Below are 22,762 nucleotides of genomic sequence, written 5' to 3'. Positions count from 1 at the left end.
CTAACAGGGGGGAATTTCCAAGAGTGACGGAGTGTGCCAGCGGAAGCCCTTGTCACCTGGCTCCCACCACGGGATTGCTTCATTCCGTTGGTTCATTCTAATCCCTCTTCACTCCAGTCACTTAGAAAGTATCCCCAAGATTTCCCATCCCTGTGCTCATATTTCCTTCCCCAGAATTAATTTTTTTCTTCCATTTTCTCTTGCTAATGACGCTTGCTTCCTCTTTCAAGCTTACATCCAATTATCTCTGCCTTTTGGAGGCCTTTCATCCCTCAGAGTTAGGAAGGTGTCCAGCAGATGGAGCAGAAGTGAAGGCTGAGGAGGAAGAGGAGGCAGGGGAAGGGGAGAAGCAGCAATAAAAGACTCCGATGAAAAAGACAATGGTTTCATTAACCAGAATTTTGAATGTTTTACTTTGCTTTATTGTTATTTATTTTTCTTTCTTATAATACAAGAAGTTCTGAGCTAGAGAGTCCAGACTTGGTGCAACAAGACCACCAGTCCATCCTGGACTCAGAAGCCTCTCTTGTGGTATATTCACTATGCTCAATATGCAGCTTTGGCATGTACGGGAATCCTTTGAAATATTAATAGAGCAATTCTCTGCTGGAACTCCTCCAGGGAGACCCCAGCAGCATCTGTCCTCTGGAGGCCCTGTGGTCTGCATCCCCCTCCCCATCCCCAGCTTCCTGATGCTGTCTCCCAACCTCCCCTTCCCAGGCTAGTCCAGCCTCGATGCACCTGCCCCCTCATGTGGTCTTACTCTCAAATCTGCTGAAGCCCTCTACTCTCTTTCATTTCTCATTTAAGTTACATCTGATTTCTTTAATAGCATTTAGTTACCATCCTCACTTCTTGACTGCTTGTCTAGGAAAAAACAAAACAAAACAAAACTAAGAGTTATCCTTCTTCCAGAATATTTGGAGAGATCCAGAAAATGTCATATCTAATCATTTACCTGTTCCAAAGAATACTGTCTCTCTTGGCACAATAAGGGCATGTCTTCTAACAAGAAACTTAAACAAAAAAAAAAAAAAACAAAAAACTTAAATTGTCTAATGGTTCAAGCCCCATACGATGCTGTGTAGTGATGGCCAAAATTCTGAGTTCTACTCCTATTTCTTTACTGATAGTACTTGAACTGAAAATTAGGTACTTTAAAACTTTTACATATGAATTCTTGTCCCTCATTAAGGCTCACTGGATTATTAATACTATTTACAATTTTCCATTTTGGAAAGGGATCTTTGCTTCTTTTTTTCTTCCCTTTTTCTTCTCTTTCCCTCTTTCCTTCCTCTCTTCCCCTTCCTGGCCTATATTGTATCATTTTGGCCATTCTGACATTAGATTTCAAAATCAATTCTATTGAACCTAGAAATGGTACACTGTTTTCTATAAATATTTGACTAGCAGAACCAGGCAACGCCTCATTATGCTTTGCTAAGGACTATGGTTCTTTGAATTATTCAGCGTTCTGCATCAGTATTTACTTGTCTTGGTTGAATAATACTGTTGTTTGCTATTTATTTGTCTTTTGGTTTTCTATTCTAGCAATTGTATGAGTGCTTGATTTCACACAAATATCTAAGATCACAAAGTCTGCTTTAATGAATGTCAGTCTTGAAGATTTATTGTGAAGCACATAGGAGTAGCAACAAAAATGTATTACCTATAAACCATCTATAAAAGCCAGTTACTTTCTACATTTTGAAAGAAACCTTTTTAAAAACAAAATCAAATACTAGACATTTTGGCATGGTTGACAAATAGAAAATTTCTATCATGAATGTAAGCCAGAATTACGTTTTATTTTTCTGTAACTTCCTCACACCATTAGAAAGATGTGGCAGCCATTTTCTAGGACCATCATCCATTGAAACCACAAAGTTCATGTTGCATAATTTTTTTTGTCTAATCTGAGTATAAATTTCTTCATTTTGTAATGAGAAAGTCAGACTCATTATAAGAATCATTCTCTTTCACAGTCTTCTGACTTTAATCAGTAATTAAATCTTCATTAAGAATCTGTAATATCCTGTAGGTGGATTTTATATGGCTCATACTTAATAGAAATCTGCTCACTTTCATTGTTCTGAATTTCTTAAAAATTTAATGAGAATTCTCTGAGGATTTTTTTTTTAAGCATTAATTTTCCTTTTCTTAAGAGACTTTGGTATTTCTATTTTTGCCAGGATCCAAACTTGTCCTCAGTATTAATTATCAATGGGTCAAAAAATAAAATGTGGTTATATTAAAAGAATATAGATTTGAACATAAATTCATTTAAAATTAATTAAATATAACAATTTAAAATGTAAATTTTAAACATATTTTCAAAATGTACTTTCAAAACAGTCAAGATTGTCTACTAATAATACAATGCAAAGTACCAATTGTGCCAAATTAAAATAAAATTTTACACTTACAATGTATTTTTAAGTTTTGAAGCAATCTCAAACTTTTAAGAGCCACAAGTGTATGCAAGTAATGTTTTTTATTTTCTTAAACCTGACAGTTTGTGATTCCAAATTCTTTAGCATGTATTTTCTACAAGCAAGGACATTCTCCTACATACACATAACACAACAATCAAAATCAGGAAAGCAACAATGACCATTATACACCTAATTGACACATTTAATCTTCAGACCCCATTAAAGTTTTGCCATTTCTCCCAAAGATGTTATTTAAAGTTTTCTAGTTCAGAAAAACACTGTTAACATAAATCATTAAATCAGCCAGTTATTTTACCAGCAAAAAAATGGTTTTATTTGGGAAAAGTGAACAGTTGCTATTTGGGACAAGCAACTATAGCAAATGGATAAAAGGAAAGAAAATTATTTTACAGAAGAGGAGAAGTTGGGAGAGGCTATTATAAACAAAAAAATTCACCGGAGGAAGCAGAATTTGAAGTACACTGGCTTTCCAGTCTCTAGATTGTGACAGTGTCGCATTGGCTACGCTGTTGCCAGGCAAAGGGAAAGTTTTCTTCCTCCTACTGGTGGTAATAAAGTAGCGTCATTTCCTGCAAAGTAGGTCTCTTCCGTCCGGGACCAGTATTGACAGGGAGAGGTACGCGCCTGAGAGCGCCTCCTGCTGGCCTTCTTGCTGCATTTTAGTGCGATTGTCCTGCCCGCTGCTGTGCTCCGTCCTGTCTGTCGCTTCACGGCCCTGCCAACTGTAGCCCTACAGGCTCCTCTGCCCATGGAATTTTCCAGGCAAGAATACTGGAGTGGAGTGAGATTCCTAGCTCCAGGGGATCTTCCACATCCGGGGGTAGAACCCACGTCTCTTTCGTCCCCTGCATTGGCGGGCGGATTCTTTACCACTAGAGCTTTTCACAGCACACAGCATTGTGTTGTCACGCCGTGTGCTAGCTTCCTTTGGCCTGGAATAGTTTGTAGTTTTTCTTTGATGTTCATGACTTTGACACTTCTGAAAATTGCAGGTCAGTTTTTATTTTATTTTTTATTTTTGGAAGAGAGCCCAAAGATACAGGGGGTCAGGAGAGTGTAGAACAAACGTCAGTGGATGTGTTCAGTCTCTCCCTGAGGAAGACAGCTGGCAGTTTGCCATATTTGGTCAAGGCAAATGTAGGACTATAAACTGATTTTCATAACATCCTGTGTTTTTCCTTCCTTCTTCCCACATGCTTATGTCTTCCACTACAGACGGATTTATAAATGTAGATTAAATTTAGAATTCTAGCCTCAGTATTCCAATCCCTCACATCCTTTCTCTTTCTCTTTGCTTCTTCCTCCTCCTCCCACTCTTCTCCTTATAAACCAGAATGTTTTCTTCAAGTTACAGGGATCCTGAATCACAAAATACAGAAAATAGAGTAATGCTATTGCTCGCTCAGTCATGTAAGACTCTGTGTGACCCCATGGCCTGTAGCCTGCCAGGCTCCTCTGTCCATGGGATTTTCCAGGCAAGATACTGGAGTGACTAATTGCTCTTTCTAATATGGTATTCCTGAAAAAAGCATTTTATACATTTAGAGAGATCCATAGTTTGTCCAGCATGAACATTCTTCGCTGAACTAACACTGATGAACTACTATCTAAGTGATTCCATTCTCATCTTTCGTTTGAGCACCAAGATACCAGCAGTATGTGGTCCAGTGACTGGTACGTTAAAATATTATTAATGAATTTTATGCTTCACCAGCCTTCACAACTATTCTTTGAGCCAGGATTATTCTCTTCTTTTTATGGATTTGGAAACAGAAGCTGAAGCAGTCAAGTAACGAATACACCATATTGGAAATCATATTTATGATTCCATGTACAGGACTCTCTTCATTACCCTGTGATTTCTTTCCTATTGAATCAAATACAATATGTGGAAAGACTAGAGATCTCTTCAAGAAAATTAGAGATAGCAAGAGAACATTTCATGCAAAAATGGGCTCACTAAAGGACAGAAGTGATATAGACCTAACAGAAGCAGAAGATATTAAGAAGAGGTGGCAAGAATACACAGAAGAACTGTACAAAAGAGATCTTCATGACCCAGATAATCATGATGGTGTGATCACTCACACTCACCTAGAGCCAGACATCCTGGAATGTGAAGTCAACTGGGCATTAGAAAGCATCACTATAAACAAAGCTAGTGGAGGTGATGGAATTCCAGTTGAGCTATTTCAAATCCTTAAAGATGATGTTGCGAAAGTGCTGCACTCAATATGTCAGCAAATTTGGAAAACTCAGCAATGGCCATAAGACTGGAAAAGGTCAATTTTCATTCCAATCCCAAAGAAAGGCAATCCCAAAGAACGCTCAAACTACTGCACAATTGCATTCATCTCACATGCTAGTAATGCTCGAAATTCTCCAAGCCAGGCTTCAGCAATCCATGAACCGTGTACTTCCAGATGTTCAAGCTGGTTTTAGACAAGGCAGAGGAACCAGAGATCAAATTGCCAACATCCGCTGGATCATCAAAAAAGCAAGAAAGCTCCAGAAGAGCATCTATTTCTGCTTTATTGACTATGCCAAAGCCTTCGACTGTGTGGATCATAATAAACTGTGGAAAATGCTGAAGGAGATGGGAATACCAGACCACCTGACCTGCCTCTTGAGAAACCTATATGCAGGTCAGGAGGCAACAGTTAGAACTGGACATGGAACAACAGACTGGTTCCAAATAGGAAAAGGAGTATGTCAAGACTGTATATTGTCACCCTGCTTATTTAACTTATATGCAGAGTGCATCATGAGAAACACTGGGCTGGAAGAATCACAAGCTGGAATCAAGATTGCCAGGAGAAATAACAATAACCTCAGATATGCAGATGACACCACCCTTATGGCAGAAAGTGAAGAAGAACTAAAGAGCCTCTTGATGAAAGTGAAAGAGGAGAGTGAAAAAGTTGGCTTAAAGCTCAACATTCAGCAAACTAAGATCATAGAATTTGGTCCCATCACTTCATGGCAAATAGATGGGGAAATTGTGGGAAAAAAGTGAAAGACTTTATTTTTGGGGGCTCCAAAATCACTGCAGATGGTGATTGCAGCCAGGAAATTAAAAGATGCTTACTCCTTGGAAGAAAACTTATGACCAACCTAGACAGCATATTAGAAAGCAGAGACATTACTTTGCCAACAAAGGTCCGTCTTGTCAAGGCTATGGTTTTTCCAGTGGTCATATATGGATGTGAGAGTTGGACAGTGAAGAAAGCTAAGTGCCGAAGAACTGATGCTTTTGAACTGTGGTGTTGGAGAAGAGTCTTGAGAGTCCCTTGGACTGCAAGGAGATCCAACCAGTCCATCCTAAAGGAGATCAGTCCTGGGTAGTCATTGGAGGGACTGATGTTGAAGGTGAAACTCAACTTTGGCCACCTGATGTGAAGAACCAACTCATTTGAGAAGACCCTGATGCTAGGAAAGACTGAGGGCAAGAGGAGAAGGCAACGACAGAGGATGAGATGGTTGGATGGCATCGCCAACTCAATGGACATGGGTTTGGGTAGACTCCGGCAGTTGGTGATGTACAGGGAGGCCTGGCACGCTGATGTTCACGGGGTTGCAAAGAGTCGGATATGACTGAGCGACTGAACTGAACTGAACTGAGATAAATAAACCAAAAAAAAAAAAAATCAAAACTCTACATCTGAAGTTCCTTTCAAATCTTAAACACCTCCAGTTGACAATATGATGATTCACAAGCTGCCCCCTCCCTTCCAGAGAAAAATCTATAATTTCTCATCAAGGACTGCAGAGACAGACACTACAAAAATGCGTGGGGTGATGGGCAGAATAGATTACCTTGTTGCATCTATTAAAGTGAGATTGCAATGTTTGACCTATTAGATTTTCTTCACACTGATGAAATTTTGGATGGCAGCTTCACTTAGAAACTAAATTAACTGAAAACATTCATCCTGTTCAGGAATAATTTAGATTCTGGATGGATTATTTACTTTTCTGCTTCGTCAGAGCTTTGGCATCAAAAAAATGACTGGGGAGGTATCTGCAGCCTCATCATTTTTGGAGTCCACCTGAGTAAAGTATCAAAGTCTTCTTTCACTTCCACAGTAGGTAAAAGTCATTCATTCAGGTGATCCTTGTTTACTTTATAATACTTTATGGTTTACTTTATAATAATTTATAAATACTTTATAATAATTACTTTTATAATAATACTCTATTATTTACTTTATTGAATGTCTTAATAAATTATTAGTGTTGGTAAATGCAGACTGTAAAAATGTAAGAATTACTGCTTCTATACTCTATATGAACTTTTTGAGAGAAGGGAAAGAATGGGACCTGTGGTTTTTAGATGCTCATTTTTTAAGGCAATCTCTGCTTCCAGTCCTCTTTGTAGCAGACAATGTCTGGGCCATATTCACAGCAATGGGTCCTTCCCAACCTTCTCTGATAGGAATACATGTATATCAAGAACAAAACAAAGAAAACTCAAGAAATTCCTGATCCATATGTTTTCCAGGTTCTGAGAAGACAACTCTGGTGAAAAATGGGATTGAGTAATACACTTACTGGAGAAGGCAATGGCAACCCACTCCAGTACTCTTGCCTGGAAAATCCCATGGAAGGAGGAGCCTGGGGGGCTGCAGTCCATGAGGTCCCGAAGAGTCCGACACAGCTGAGCAACTTCACTTTCACTTTTCACTTTCATGCATTGGAGAAGGAAATGGCAACCCACTCCAGTGTTCTTGCCTGGAGAATCCCAGGGACGGAGGAGCCTGGTGGGCTGCCGTCTATGGGGTCGCACAGAGTCAGACACGACTGAAGCGATTTAGCAGCAGCAGCAGCAGCAATACACTTACATTAGGCACTTCTTCCTTCTACTAGAGTCCCATCAGGCAAGCTTAGGGACTGACTGACTGTGCCTTTTGCTTGGGAGATAACCCAATACTTAAAGAGGAAACGTTGTGGGGTTCAAAGGAAAGGAAAAAAACTGGATTGATTTTGGATAAAACTTACCTGGATTTATTGCTTTAACATCTAATTTTATTTATTGACAACTATCCCAACTGACTCATTGGAAAAGACCCTGATGCTGGGAAAGATTGAAGGCGGGAAGAGAAGGGGATGACAGAGGATGAGATGGTTGGATGGCATCATGGAGTCAATGGACATGAGTTTGAGCAAGTTCCAGGAGTTGCTGGTGCTGAATGCTGCAGTCCATGGGCTCGCAAAGAGTCAGACTGAACTGAGTGACTGAGCAACTGAACTGAACTGAACTGAATTTATGCTAAAGGCTTGTAACACAACAGATTCAAAAATGAGTGCTTTTTCTTTCTTTTTTCCTTCCCCACTCTCACTCCTGTCCTCCCAGAGGCAAACTCTTGCCCTACTTTTAGTTTCATTTTTCATATACTGGCTTTATTTTTCATTTCAATCAATCAGTTTATCCATCACTTAAGAATCTTAGCTCATTTACATTGCCTCTTGCACACCCTGATACCTCTCTCTATATATATGTGTGTGTGTGTGTGTGTGTTTCAACAGCCTTAAAAACATGCTTGTTTATTTCAGTATTATATTTATGAAAATAGTTTCTGCTGTGTCAAGTAGTACACCATAGTTAAATTTCTCTTCTTGTACAACCATTGCATTATCTCTGAAGATAATAATCACTTCACTTTTTTGATCTTAGATTTATTCAACATCTAAGCCTTTCAACATGCTCTAGAAATTTATAAAACATCTTTTCAATCTATTTCCCCTCCAGCCTAAATTGTTGACGACTTTAACATTTCATTTTCCCCTCAGAATACATAATTTCCAGATTATTAAATTCCTCTGAGATCTAGCACTAATAGGAGTTCCCAGGTGGTGCTAGTGGTGAAGAATCTGCCTCCCTCTGCAGGAGATGGAAGAGCCAGCGTTCAGTTCCTAGGTCGGGAAGGAATTGGCAGGAGGAGGAAATGGCAACCAGCTCCAGTATTCTTGCTCAGAGTACCCCATGGACAAAGGAGCCTGGCTAGGCTACAGTTCATGGGGTGGCAGAGTCAGACATGACTGAGTATCTGAGCACACCACAGCGCTCATATGTCCTTGGACTCATTTTTCCCTGATTTCAAGTGGCTGTATCCTGTACCCTATATGAAGCTGGACCACTCCTTCACAGTGCACTGAAAACTCTGTTTCTGTAACTTTCTCTCAACCAATTTCCAGGCCCTCAGTTCTTTGTGACATGTGTCCTTTGAGGATTTCCAGACCCTCTATCAACCTAGTCTTTGTCCTCTAGATGCACTTTTGTCAAGGTCCTTTTTAAAAGGAAGTGCTCTGAATTGGATCCAAGTGCTTTTGTATTAAGATAAGGAGCTGGATTTCCTTTCTTAAAAGTGATTGAGAGTAAAAAAAAGAAAAAAAAAAAAAAGTGATTGAGAGACTTTGAAGGGAGGACAATAAGCAGATTTGCATCCTATAAGGTCACTTTTGCAATACAATGGAGACTGGCCTGGAGGGGATCCAGGTAGTGCAAGAAAGGGACCAGTTTGATAGTCATGGAATCAATGTTGACTAGAGATGATGAGACTTTAAAAAAAGACCTTGACAGTGGAGACATCCTCCTTTTTTAAATGGTCCTAACCTAGTCCCTCTCATTATCTTAGACTGTTAACTGAGGTCTTTTAATTTTGATATTCATGTTATTAATGCCTGGATCTCTCATTTAATGTGAACTAATACTAACAAGAACCATAAGAGAAGTTACAGAAGAAAATCTCCCAGTACTGTGAGTGATATCATTTGGGAGCTGATCAGTCCTGGGTGTTCATTGGAAGGACTGATGCTAAAGCTGAAACTCCAGTACTTTGGCCACCTCATGGGAAGAGTTGACTCATTAGAAAAGACCCTGATGCTGGGAAGGATTGGGGGCAGGAGGAGAAGGGGATGACAGAGGATGAAATGGCTGGATGGCATCACCAACTCGATGGACATGAGTTTGGATAGACTCCGGGAGTTGGTGATGGACAGGGAGGCCTGGAGTGCTGTGATTCATGGGGTTGCAAAGAGTAGGACACAATTGAGTGACTGAACTGAACTGAACTGAACTGAATCGTTTATATCTTGGTAAAATTGTAACTAAGCAAGATTCCATGGGGCCTTAGGGGATAGGGGAAACAAACCTTCCCCCATATCCTCTGCTGTAGCTCCTCTTTGAAGTACCTAGATAAGTTTTTGATGCACATTTCCTGAGCTTTTTTGCAAATGTAAGACAATCTCCCCTTCTCCAACAAATGGGCTTCCCAGGTGACTCAGTGGTAAAGAATCCACCTGCCAATGCAGGAGAAGTGGGTTCAATCCCTGGGTTGGGAAGATTCCCTGGAGAAGGGAATGGCAACCCGCTCCAATCTTCTTCCCTGGGAAATCCCATGGGTAGAGGAGCCTGGTAGGCTGCAGTCCATGATGTCACGAAGAGTCAGACACGACTGAGCACACATGCATTACTACTACTATCGTAGTCAAAAGGGGTCCCAGCACAGGCTGAGCAGAATATGTATAAAGCAAAGTCTCCTATAATAAATGGCACGATTTGCTATCATGTCTGAAAAGAATTTACAATCATTTGGGGTTTGAGCTTCTCGTTTGTTCTTCTTGCAATTCTCTCTCTCTGTCCCTCTTAGTCAAAAAATTGACCTCTTCTCCAGTTCTGGCCTCAATGTACACACTTCTCTGTTGGGAACTCAACTAATATAGCAGAACCATTACCTACAGAGTCTGGAAGTCAAGGCATTTATCTAACTTCTCCTTAATGATGCAACAAAATTAGACACCATAATGACCAATTCAGACGTGCATTTCCAAGATCTCTCACATGCTTAAAAGATAAAAGAGAAAGAGCTATATCACAGGCTAACAGAAGGTTGTTACTGATTTATTCTAAAAGGAAAATTCCTGGGGATTTCCTATAGCAATTATGTATGTATAAAATCAGAACTGCAGTTTGCAGTGCTTGACAGACATTGAGTGAGACAATCAATAACCTAGAGGAAAAAGGTTGAGTAGATTTCACCAATGAAAGCAGACAATGTGGGTTAGATATTCTGAGGAATTTAGAATAAAACAGTTTGCAATAAAGTGGTTTCCTGTTTCCTTCTTTGTTTTAAAAAATGGTATACAACTGTCAAAATGAAAAAGTACAATGTTTGAAGTGACTAGTCATGTGACATTGGAAATCTCTCTAAATATGTCAAGTTACTGTTTGAGGAATATAGAAAATATTTACATAATAAGTTAATTAAAATAATGAAACATGTTAATATAATAAAAATGGAACATGCTAATACTCACATATATTTGCATGCAGATTATGTGAAAATCTCAAGATGTCATCAATACTCAAGATGTCATCACCACGTCATCAAGATGTCATCAACACTTGATGAGTGAAAATGAAATACAAAAATCAACTTTATATGTCTCCTGAATGTTAATGCATTATTATTGCTTTTATTTGATGCTCAGTATACTAATTATACTAAGTCTCAATAACATGTAAAGGCAACTTTGAGGATAGAAAACTAACTCCATCATTGCTTACAGGATAACTGACTTGTTCAGAAACTACACATTAATTTATGGCACCCACATGGGTCTACAGAACAAAAGAGAAACTGTAGTTCTGGTTTTGTAGAGAAACAAAGTTAATTTGTCCCACGTTTTCATTTTGGTGTGTTTAAATTAATCTATCTTTCCCCCGTTAAGAAATAATTACTATAATACACTTGTGCAAAAGATCATAGGTAATACGAATTCTATTGGAGTCCAAACATGAGTAGACTGCTTACTTTCCCTACCTCCTTTCTTTCCCCAGGATTAAGTAAGAATGTCGCTATTTGGTATTCAGGGTAAGAAGTTCAGAGGAAAGATAGATTATAAACTATTTATTTCCTAAAACCTTCACATCTAGTTGCAGTAAGCCTCAGCTATTTGCCCTTCTTCTTCTTTCAATGCAATTCTGTATCTTTAAAGACACACATAAGGAAACCTAGAAGAGTAATTGGTCCTCCCTTTTGCATCTGAGTATAATTACACAACTGTAAACACTGCCATAAAGCTCTGAGTCCATCTGGTTCTGTGGGTCTTCTCTAATGGTGGAGGCATCTATCAAATCAGAGTCTTCCTTTGTGTGTTTCTGAGAACTGAGAACATTTAATAAACCCCATCACTGTCTTAAAACAGCAACAATTTCGAGATTAGAATTTACTCGCATAAACAAAAGACCAATGCAAAGGAACATTGAAGTTTCCAAATAGCTGTTCTTAGAGCAGTTTATCTTTTATAAGAGTGAGCAGAAGTAATGGAGTCCTGTGGTTTTCCTCGATTTATTAGATACAATTGAGTTATAAACCAGGTCTATGGCAAGGGAATTTTATCTCTGACTAAAACACTGGCAAAGTAATACAGCTGAAGTAGAATTTAAAATGGAAATTATTCATATTAAGGCTATAAGGCTGGTTCCTCAGGAAATGATTAACAAGATATCTTGTGACTTAAGGAATAAATTTAAGGCTGTGCCATTGTTCCCAGACTTTGATGGGCATACTATTCATTACCACTTTTCTATTTATAAACTTTAATAAGTATCTTAGATCCATTTCACTCATTCACTCATCTATTCAACATTAATGGGAAATCTTGTAGCTTCTGTGTCATATTGCTCAGGGTGTAAAGGTATGAAGATAAAATTTCTGCCCTCAGGGGAGTTATAGAACATCTGTAAATATGACTTTTCAAAAGATTGTTTTAAGAGGGGAGCAATTGCTATGGAGAATATAAAGGATGCCAGAGAAATTGGATTCTAACTCTGGAAGAAATCATGGGAGGCTTCCTAGGGAAGGCACTTTGTAGACCATGCCTTAAAGATGTCTAATGAAAGCATGGAGAATGCACTATTCAGATAAATGATTGTAGCTTCTCTAACCAATATGTTCACATTTCAGGGCTTTGCACATTAGGCTTATTTTTTGTCCACTTCATTTCCATGATCCACTTCACCCACAGCTCAGTCGGAAGCTATGATAAAGCTTCACATATAGCTTAGGAACCAGGCATCTCTGGTCATTTTCTTCTCCTTGGAGTCCCCTCCATGCTGCCCTGGCTCCTGACAAGTGGTTTTAGAGGCTGATCCTGACAGTGGCACCCCTCACTTCTCTTGGAATCACATTGTTACAGGCTTCCTACTGTGGCTTATGTAGAAACAAAAGGCTAGAGCTGGTGGTTTGGTATTGGTTCCAGGGAAAGAAGGGTTACTAGTTGTTCAAAATCTCTGGTAGTACTTCCAGAATGGATGGGGAATCCAAAGACAGGAAACAAGATTTGCAGAAACACAGAGAAGGAGAGCATTGCCTGGTCAAGGAGGAGTGGAATGGAGGCAGACAGAACCAGGACTTGAAAAATGACATTGACGTTGGCTTTGTAAATGAGCTTCGATCTTGTTATTCAAGCATTGAGGGGTCAATAAAAAATGTTAATAGAGGAATAATGGGATCATATTTTCATTTATAGAGGGACAATCTGACGACAACACAGAGGGGAGATTGGAAAATAATAAAATGAGTTGGCATGGGATAGACTTTATAGAGATGCATAATTAAGGAATAACGCAATTCTTGTCCTATTGAGTCTCACTGTATATTTGAAGACTTGAATTTGTGCAGGACTGTGAATGTTCAAAGCACTGTCCCACTGATCATTTTTTTTTTTTTCTTCATGGTAAGAGTGTGATAAAAAGAACAGAATTTTCCTCTTTTACAGAGGAAAAAGCTCAGTTTTAGTAGACTTAATAACATTTTGCCTTAGACAACTCACCTAAGAGAAGACACCTAATCTCTAAGAAGAGATTAAACCCAAGTCTTCTTTCTTGGAGTTATAAACTTAAAGTGATCCTTGAGACAACACCACCTCAGGAACCCACAAGCCATTTCATGTGTGCCAAGCAGAGTCACATCTGGTCTCTAGAATTTTGATGACTCGGAGAGAAATTCCAGGAATCCATCCTTTCTCAGGTCCATTCTTTCTCAGATGGTTAAAACTTTCCTAGAAATTTCTGGTGGCATTTTCCTGACACATTCTCATTTTCCTAATTATCCTTTGGCTGTAGTCACTGATTGAACCATGAATTGGCCACAGATGAATGAATTGGCCACAAGTAAAAATGGGCTTCCCAGGTGGCGCTAGTGGTAAAGAATCTGCCTGGCAATGCAGGAGACGCAGGTTCGATCCCTGGGGCTGGCAGATCCCCTGGAGAAAGAAATGGCAACCCACTCCAGTATTCTTGCCTGGAGAATCCTATAGACAGAGGATTTCACATTTCACATGTAGCTGGTGAGCTACAGCCCCTGGGCTGACAAAGAGTTGGACACAACTGAGAGTCTGTACACATAAAATGAAACACAAGAAAGAGTCATAATCACTTGTATGTTAATACATTTGGGGTTTTATTGGCCTGAAAAGTGGAAAAGCAAGGGGAGTTAATCAAATTAGAAACAAGCAAAAATATACATCTGCGTTCAGGAGAGAAGCCTAGCTGGTGCTTGTTGTGTAGATTTCTCAGGACATGCTGCAGGAGACTGTGATCGTTCCTCATCCACTTTATAAAGCCTCCTGAAAACCTCGGGGGCCAGTGACGACAAATTTCTTTGGAGCATACAGGTTATAACCACTGGAAACTTTCCCAAGAACTAATTTTTTTCTGGGACCAAACACAAACATAATGGTTAACATGGGAAACATAGAAGCACTTCCTATAATTAGAACTAGACAAGCCCACTCCACCATGCTATTCATGATTTAGAGAAAATAGTTGATGCAATGAAAAGAAAAATAAATGGAAAGTATATAAAAACTCATTACAATGATCACAATCTGTAGATGGTATAATTACATGACTAAAACACAACATTAAGAGAACAAACTGGGAAACTTTAGTAAGATAGCAGAGTATAAAATGAATACCCAGCAATCCATAGCCTTCACATATAAAATGTGCCAGGAAGAATATAAAGCAGAAAACAAGACATCACTGATGACAGCAAAAAAATATTATGTTTAAAAAAAAAAATCCTGGTAGGATAACCTCTCTGTATTCTAAGATAAGGAAACTGAGATGCTTAAATGCAACATTATTGAATGGCAGCATTCTTCCAGAATATGCTAAATTCTTGAAATAGAGGGAACTAGTTCATTCATTTATTGACCTTTTCCTGAGCTGTCTTATGGACCATCCTCTAAAAGTTGCCTCATTTGCTTTAAACTGCATCTCCCTTGCCTGAATCAGGAGCAAGACAGCAATTTTAAGAAAATGGAAAACTCTTTCATGTCTAACTTCATGCCCGTGTAAATTTCTTAGAACACTTTTATTGGAGAAATTCATTTGGCTGAAAGAGAAAAGATGAGACGAGATAAAATGTGGTGTTGGGATAAGTAAATTGAAGCTATTATATTTTCTATTCCCATAGCATCATTCCAGCATTAATAGATCCCTGACCTCGAAAACTGGGGGTCTTGTGACTTTCTTATGCTCATTACTATTGTGAACACTTGTCCATCAATCATATTTATTTGAGAAGGAACCTTGAAAAAGCTTTCTCATCAGGCTTCACAGCAATATTTTTGTATATATTGATTTAATTCATTTATTCCATGTCCTTTGTTGCTGTAGGATTTGTATTTTTGGTTTAAAGTGGAAAATCACCATGCACTGCAGAGCGTTTTTTGTTTTTTTTTTTTTTTCCCCCTCTATACCAATACTTACCACCTGTGGTCTCAGCATTGTTATGTTTTGTTTTGTTTTAATTTTCAGTGTGCATTGTCTACATTTCCTGGAGCTAAGTATTTAGAGTCTCTCATTGGCATGACTATCTTAAAGCTTATGTGGTATCTTATCTGTTGAGTACTGCATTATATTTTAAATTTTATTTTGCTGTTGTCTAACCATAAATATAGCAACTGAAAAGTTTTGGAGATTAGGGAAATGGGGATTTAGGAGTGGAAAAAGAGGGAAGCAACAGGAGGTAAGGGAGGGAAGAAGGGAGGGAGGGAGGAGAGGGAAATAGAGAAAGAGTTTACCTTACTCTCAAAGAAGACATGATTGTTAGTATCTTAGTGGGAGTGCTAACAGACTTGTGTCTGTGCCAGATATACAAATGGAAGCCCAGTTACCATATATTTAAATATCTAAAAGTCAAATCAAATTAACAAACTGACAGTGAAATGTATTTTTCCCTCCTACCTTGGCAGATACATCTAAATAATAACCTGGCAGTTCAGGCTTCAATAATGAAATCTCTGAACCTTAGAATGACTCGTTTGACATGCCAGCAGAACCCACCCTCTTCTCTGACCCCAGCATTGGCCCCCTCACAAGCTTGTACCTACTCTTTGTATTCCAGCCAGCAAATCTAAGTCCTCTTCATGGACTCCTAAACTGGTGGTCAGCTCTTAGTGGTGTGGGTTTAATTTGGAGGACAAATTGGAGAAAAAGGTTAGAACTATTTAAGTGGAGACTTAATGAGAGTCTAGAGTTTCTGATGACAAAGATTTTGTGAGCAAGGCTCCAGGTGGGCACATCTTTGCCCCACAGACAGTGATGAGGACAGAGCTAGAGTCTGAGGTAAACCCAAGGCAGGGTCCCACCTTCAGGACACTGATGCCTGAGTATTCCAGAGGGTACATTTCCTTCGAGATTTTCTAAGTACAGGCTGTCACACAGTTTTGATCACATTGGGTTTCCCTAGTAGCTCAGCTGGTAAAGAATTCACCTGCAATGCAGTATACCCTGGTTTGATTCCTGGGTTATGAAGATCCTCTAAAGAAGAGATAGGCTACCCATCCCAGTATTCTGGGCTTCCCTGGTAGCTCAGATAGTAAAGAATCTGCTTGCAACGTGGGAAACCTGGGTTCAGTCCCTGGAGTGGGAAGACCCTGGAGGAGGGCATGGCAATCCACTCCAGTATTCTTTCTTGGAGAATACCCATAGACAGAGGAACCTGGTGGGCTACAGTCCATGGGGTTGCAAAGAGTTGGACACGATTGATCAGCTAAGCACAGCACAGCACAGGATATATATATAAGTATATTTATTTATGAGCATGGACTTTCCAGGTAGCTCAGTAATAAAGAATCAGCCTGCCAATACAGGAGATGAGGATTCAATCCCTGGGTCAGGAAGATCCCCTGGAGGAGGAGATGGCAGCCCACTCCAGTATTCTTGCCTGGAGAATCCCATGGACAGAGGAGCCTAGCTGGCCACAGTCCATGGGGTCACAAAGATTTGGATATGACTGAGCACACACACACAATTTATGAGCCTGTGTGTGTGTATATATATGTATATATGTATCTGTATATTGTATGTATATATGTATCTGTATATTGCTGTTTTTTAAATAATTTCTAAATAATTAAAATAATTTTTAAAATAATTTCTAAAACTAAAATAATTCCTAACAGCATCACTTATTTTATTAAGCCTTTAAATGGCAACAAAGACAACCTTGGTGTATAATACTTTAATTACCCAAACTCATTTTGTAGATGACTTAAATTATGTACATTTTTATCTGATATAGAAAATGACAACAAAAATCAATTGTGTGCAAGATTTCTTCTCCCCTATTTCAAAAAATACTTGTTCCAGATTGATTCCTAGTAGTTGACCTGATGAATGTGTGGAAAGTAATGAATGAAACCAAGAGGAGTTTGGACAATTCTATTTAGAAGCTTGATTATGACAGAGCAAGAAATAAGCAGGTGGTATTAGTAGTGTGGGGGCTTCCCAGGTGGTGCTAGTGGCAAAGAGCCTGCCTGCCAATGCAGGAGACTTTGGAGATACAGGTTCAATCCCTGGGTCAGGAAGATCCCCGGAAAGAGGGCATGCCAGCCCACTCCAGTATTCTTGCCAGGAGAATCCCGTGGACAGAGAAGCCTGGTGGGCTACGGTTCATAGGGTGGCAAAGAGTCAGACACGACTGAAGTGACTTAGCACAACATAGCATTAGGAGCGAAATGGGGCGTTGGGTTGGGTGTTTGATAGTGGGTGTGTGTGTGTGTGTGTGTGTGTGTGTGTGCGCGCGCACGTGCTGTTAGTTGGTGCTAATGGAAGGATACCACTAGAAATGAAATCTCCTATATCTGTGGGGGAGGGGGAGGCAAAGTGGGGTCATTGAAAAGGTAGACCTTGATGAGATCAGAAACTCTAGAAGAATACTAGGAGAAGGTGCCCTGACTTCTTCCAAAAGTGGGAGATGATACGCAGAGCAGGCATTTCCAGCACTTTTACACTTGTCCTCAGAAAGTTAAACGAGAGCACCAAGCATGGAAGCAATTTTCAATAAGAACATGTGTGCTCGTTGAAATGGAGTTTTCTTTTTTCTGTGCATTGGAGCTGGGGTCATCAGCTGAGACTCAGACTGAACAGATACATGTGAGGTCTGAGGAGTTATGAGACTATAAAAAACACCCGTCGTCGAGAAAGAGAGAGGGTGCTGTCTAAAGAGCCTCTTCAGGGTCTTCTGCACAAGGTCAAGGTCCCTTTGCATTTGAGCTCATGGTTCAGAGTAGCACAGTATATAGAAATGTATGACCTTTCTCCTGTACATCTCAGTGGTCCAGAAATAGTCACAGGTCCTACAGAGAAAGGGCACAGGGCAGGGAAGTGTGTCAGCAGGCGAAAGACAAAACACAATGGCAATGAAGCAAGAAGGTTTAGATCATGTCCAAAGGGGAAGGCTACGGATGCTGGAAGTAATTGAAGACAAGAGATGTTTTTAAAGAGAAAAAAAAAAAGAAAAGTTTAGGAAGGAGAAAAGGACTAAGGAATTTAAACATTTGTATTGTTGGCCTGAAAGAATCTTACCCTCGACTCTTCATCTCACTGAAGACCTCCCTTCCTTTTTTATTCAGTCTCCCATGAGACCCCAATCTCTCTTCAAACATAATTGATCATTAATGTTGTTAATTATTCCACCTTCTATCTTGGGTACAGTTCTGTTCTTTCTTGAAGACCAGAGGACCAGATGACAGCCACCATCTTACAGAGTAGATACCAGTCATTTTTCTATTCCCTGTAAATCACACATTCAAGAAGAAGAAATGTGAGATATTGTCCTCTTAAAATAGCAATGGCAGAGGCCACGGTGGTTGCTTTATTTATTATTTCCCATAAATAGAGGCACTATATAAAGAAGCAGAAGACTGTTGGTCCCATTGAAAAGTCATGCTGTAAATTATCTGACCTGTGTCTTATGAACTCCCCATCCCTTGGGAACCGAGTCACCTCGGTGATTATTAAACCATGAACATGGAGTTAGTTGATGTCCTCATCCTCCACAATGTTGTTGAATATGCCCTCAATTCTTGGTCCTCGAAAGTGGTTTTTGAACAAGCTTTGAGCCCTACAGTGTGGGGATGGCTCAATATCAGTAAATCACGGGGATGTTTTCATGCATTATTGATTTTCTATTGTCAGTTACTACTTCATTATGTTTAGGGAGTTTATTATTTATAATCACAACTAAGCAACTCAACAAGAGTGCCACAAATCAGCCTAGAGCTTCTCCAACTAGCTGTCACGCTTCTTTATGACCAGTCTGGGAGTTTACATGATCATAACACATTCCTGACTTCATTTCTAAGCACACCACAGATAAATGACTGTAATGTCAGATACTAAGTAGTTGACTTTGAATATAAGCCTCAAGGCTATACAATAGTGCATTACGAAATGGCAGGGTGCCAAAACTCAGTTCTCTAAGAAATGGGTTCAGGCTTCCGTGGTGGCTCAATGATAAAGAATTTGCCTGCCAATGCAGGTGACATGGGTCCCAGGGTCAGGAAGATCCCTTGGAGAGGGAAATGGCAACCCACTCCAGTATTCTTGCCTGGGAAGTGCCATGGACAGAGGAGGCTGGCAGTCTACAGTCCATGGGCTCACAAAGGAGTCGGATATGACGTAGCAATTAAACAACACCAAAAACCATGTTGTGGTAAGCATAACTGTAGAAGGAAAGATGAAGGAGAAAGAATAAACAGGGTCAGTGCATATTGAGGTCGATAAGGTGATGCTGGCTTGGGACTCTACAGACTCTTTTCTGTAAGATGGTGAAGACATCGGCATGTAGATCTTGGGGGAGGATGACTCATTTGGTTGTGGGGGTCTGTACCCCCACACTGGGTTTCCTGCAGTCTAGGTGAAGCTACAGGCAGATGTCCTAGACAGAGAGAGAAGGGCCACAGTGAAGAACCAGAAGAGTGGCTTGATTGTAGGATATGATTCCAGGGTATTCAGAGATGCCAGAGGTGACACAGAGCCTAATGACCACTTGTGGTTGCCTTTACTTCCTTCAATAACCCGGGCTTTTACACTGCACTTGGAAAATCCTGCCTGATTCTACAGAAACTAGCTTCTGGCCTGTCTACTCCCACTTCCTGCAGAGCACTCCCCATGACTGCAAACATTATGCTGTCAGGTTAGCATACAAATGAATCCCACACAGGAAAGCAGCCTGTCGTTTGTTCTCTTGAGATACCCAGCGAGAATGGAGAAGTACTTGGCTAATAAAGTTGTAAAAATACCAAACATAATTATTCATTATTCTCATCTTACATAATTCAGTCTGATGCCCCAGTTCCCCAGCTCTTATGCTCTGAAGACTGCTGAAATCACTATTTACACAGTAATGAAAACAGTTCTTTTCCTTGACTACATCTATTTCGTTCTGAACTTCAGAGACTTTTTTCCCATGTGTGGTGACATGGCTTAATCAGGATATCCAATCTTCCTGCTGGATTTTGGTGTGGTTTTCTCTGTTCTGTGTCAGCTCTGAGGTGCCTGAGTTGTGGATGGTGTTTCTTCATTTCTCCCCCTAAATCATACTTACACAAACATAAAGTATAATAATAAAACATCACTGATAGTTGTGCATCAAAATCCTGAGATGTTGTTAAAAAAAAAAAAAAAAGTTGCAACCATGTCCTTTAAAAACAAACAAAAAATAAAGAAAACATTTTATCTTATAGTGCAAGACCTTGAAAAGTACGTAGTAGGGTACACCAGGTGGCACACGGGGACTGGCATCGCGTGAGCCGGCAACAAGAGTGACTGCCCGGCGGGGCGGGGAAGGGAGAGAGGAGGTGGGATATGGTGGAGCTGCAGGATCGTCAGCAGGAGGAGATGGAGGGTGAGCGGTGATTTCATTCATGCCTGACATTAATGGCTCAGGTTCTGGTTCCTTGCTGGATTCAATTCTATCTACCCTCTTGAGAAAACAACCCAGTGATATCTGGGGCGTAGCTCTTCTCTTCTCATCATAGATGACAGGGTAGCACTGGATTGCATTCTGAAAGACTGCTGCAACCTTCGTGGACGATCCTATGTTCAGGTCCTGCGCCTCAACACCTAACAGTGCTTCCTCAAATAAAGAAAACCGCCTAGCCATTTTCTGCGTCGTGAATCTCATCAGTCCTTCAGTTACTTCTTCCTCGTAGCCCTCTCTTTTTTCCTCAGGGCCTCCAAATTCCTGGCACTTCTTAACAGTGCCAGCTATATGAGCACAGTTTTTACCCTTGCTTCCAGACACCCTGCACTTGGAATAAAGGTACTATACAACCATACTCCGCACAGTCCTACACAGTGAAGTACACAAACGCACCACCGCTTTAGAGGATGAATGCACGTGACAATGTCCACCAGACAGGTGACCTAACTTATGTGATTGGAAACAAGAACGCACGTTTTACGTCTTTAAAAGTTTGCAACTTGAAGGTTTGTATGTAGGGGGCTTAGTGTATAAGAAGTCTGAGAAGGCATTATTTTAAGATTATATTTCTTTGCTTAATGAAAAGAATCACATTTCAAAAATGTTGCCAAACCGAGGTCAGCTTCCGGTCTCTTCCGGAAACCCTAGACGGGCTTGCACTTTCTGGTTGGTCATTGAGACTGCACTGGACGCTCCACATTTCCTCTGCCTCCCCCAGTGTCTCCTTTAACTGTAGGTTTTCTTCATGGCCCTAACCCTTGTTCTGCTTTCTTTCCTTTTCTTTGCAATATCCACTTTTTGTTGAAGAGCTGTATATCCGCTTGTGACTTCACCTATCACTTTTAGGCTGATGGTCTGGGAGCTAAAAGAAACCCAAGATAGTAAAATAGATTGACGCTGAAGAGTGCTGGACTCTTGAGTAAAGAGGCAGAGGTCTTTACCAAGCAGACACTTCAGACTCTCCTTATTCTAGATCCTTCTACCCTTGCTCGCTCTGGAAATGGAAAACTCACTCCCCAAATCCTGCATTTCTTTTTCCTGGAACATTTGACAATTTGTGTTTGAAGACAACATCATGGGATACTATGATCTTCTGAAAATTCACATACCGTTAGATTTTTGAAAATGAGATGGGAAAAGCAAACATGAGGTATAAGTCATTAATTCCATGGCAAGAGGTTTTAATTCCTAAATAAGGGTTGAGACTTTCAGGGTTGGGTGCAAAAATCTGTTGACTACAAGATTCAAATGTTTCCAAAAAAGAAGATGAGATCGTTGAAGGAAATCTCAAAGGGACAATGCATCCTTATTGTGAGACCTTCTGAGCATATCTATGTATGACCTTCCTAAAATACAGAACTGAAAAATGTCATTCCAATAAAATTTAAGCACCACAAGCACAGGGATTTTTATGTATCCCATGCACTAAAATCACGCCTAGCATATAACAGACCCTCAATAACATCTGTTGTATAAATAAATAAATCACCCTACTTAAAAACCCCCTTGAAATAGGACAAAGCTAACACTGAATAGCAAGGAAGATGCTTCCAGATCAGCTTCCAACTAATTTGACAGTCTCATCTCAGGATCTATCTTTCCAAGTTCCACATAAATTCCGAAAACCACTTACATTTCCTCAAAGTTGCTTTTTTGAATGAAAACTAAATCTAGCACTTCTTTGTTGTAAATATATTGTGTTTAACTTGCCCCTCCCCCCCATTTTTTTGTTTAGTGAGCTACATACACCATTTCTGGGATACAACGGTGAAGAAAATGACACCCTTGCCATTGAGGTTTTTATAGTCTAGAAAAGAATAGAGTCATATAAGTCAAAAATGACTGTAAAGAAAATAACACATGCAACATAAGAGACCATATAGAGAGAAAAAAAACAAAAAACAAAATGTGAATGTCTAAGAAAGGCTTCCTTGTAGACGTGAGGTTTTAGCTGAAACTTGAAATATATGTAGGCTCCTTTTATACATAAACCCAGAGGCAGGGCCCGCTGATAATTTGCAA

Source organism: Cervus elaphus, chromosome 21 (assembly GCF_910594005.1).
Source record: "Cervus elaphus chromosome 21, mCerEla1.1, whole genome shotgun sequence".
Lineage (NCBI taxonomy): Eukaryota > Metazoa > Chordata > Mammalia > Artiodactyla > Cervidae > Cervus > Cervus elaphus.
The sequence above is the reverse complement of the archived record's forward strand: the minus strand, read 5'-3'. Positions refer to the sequence as shown.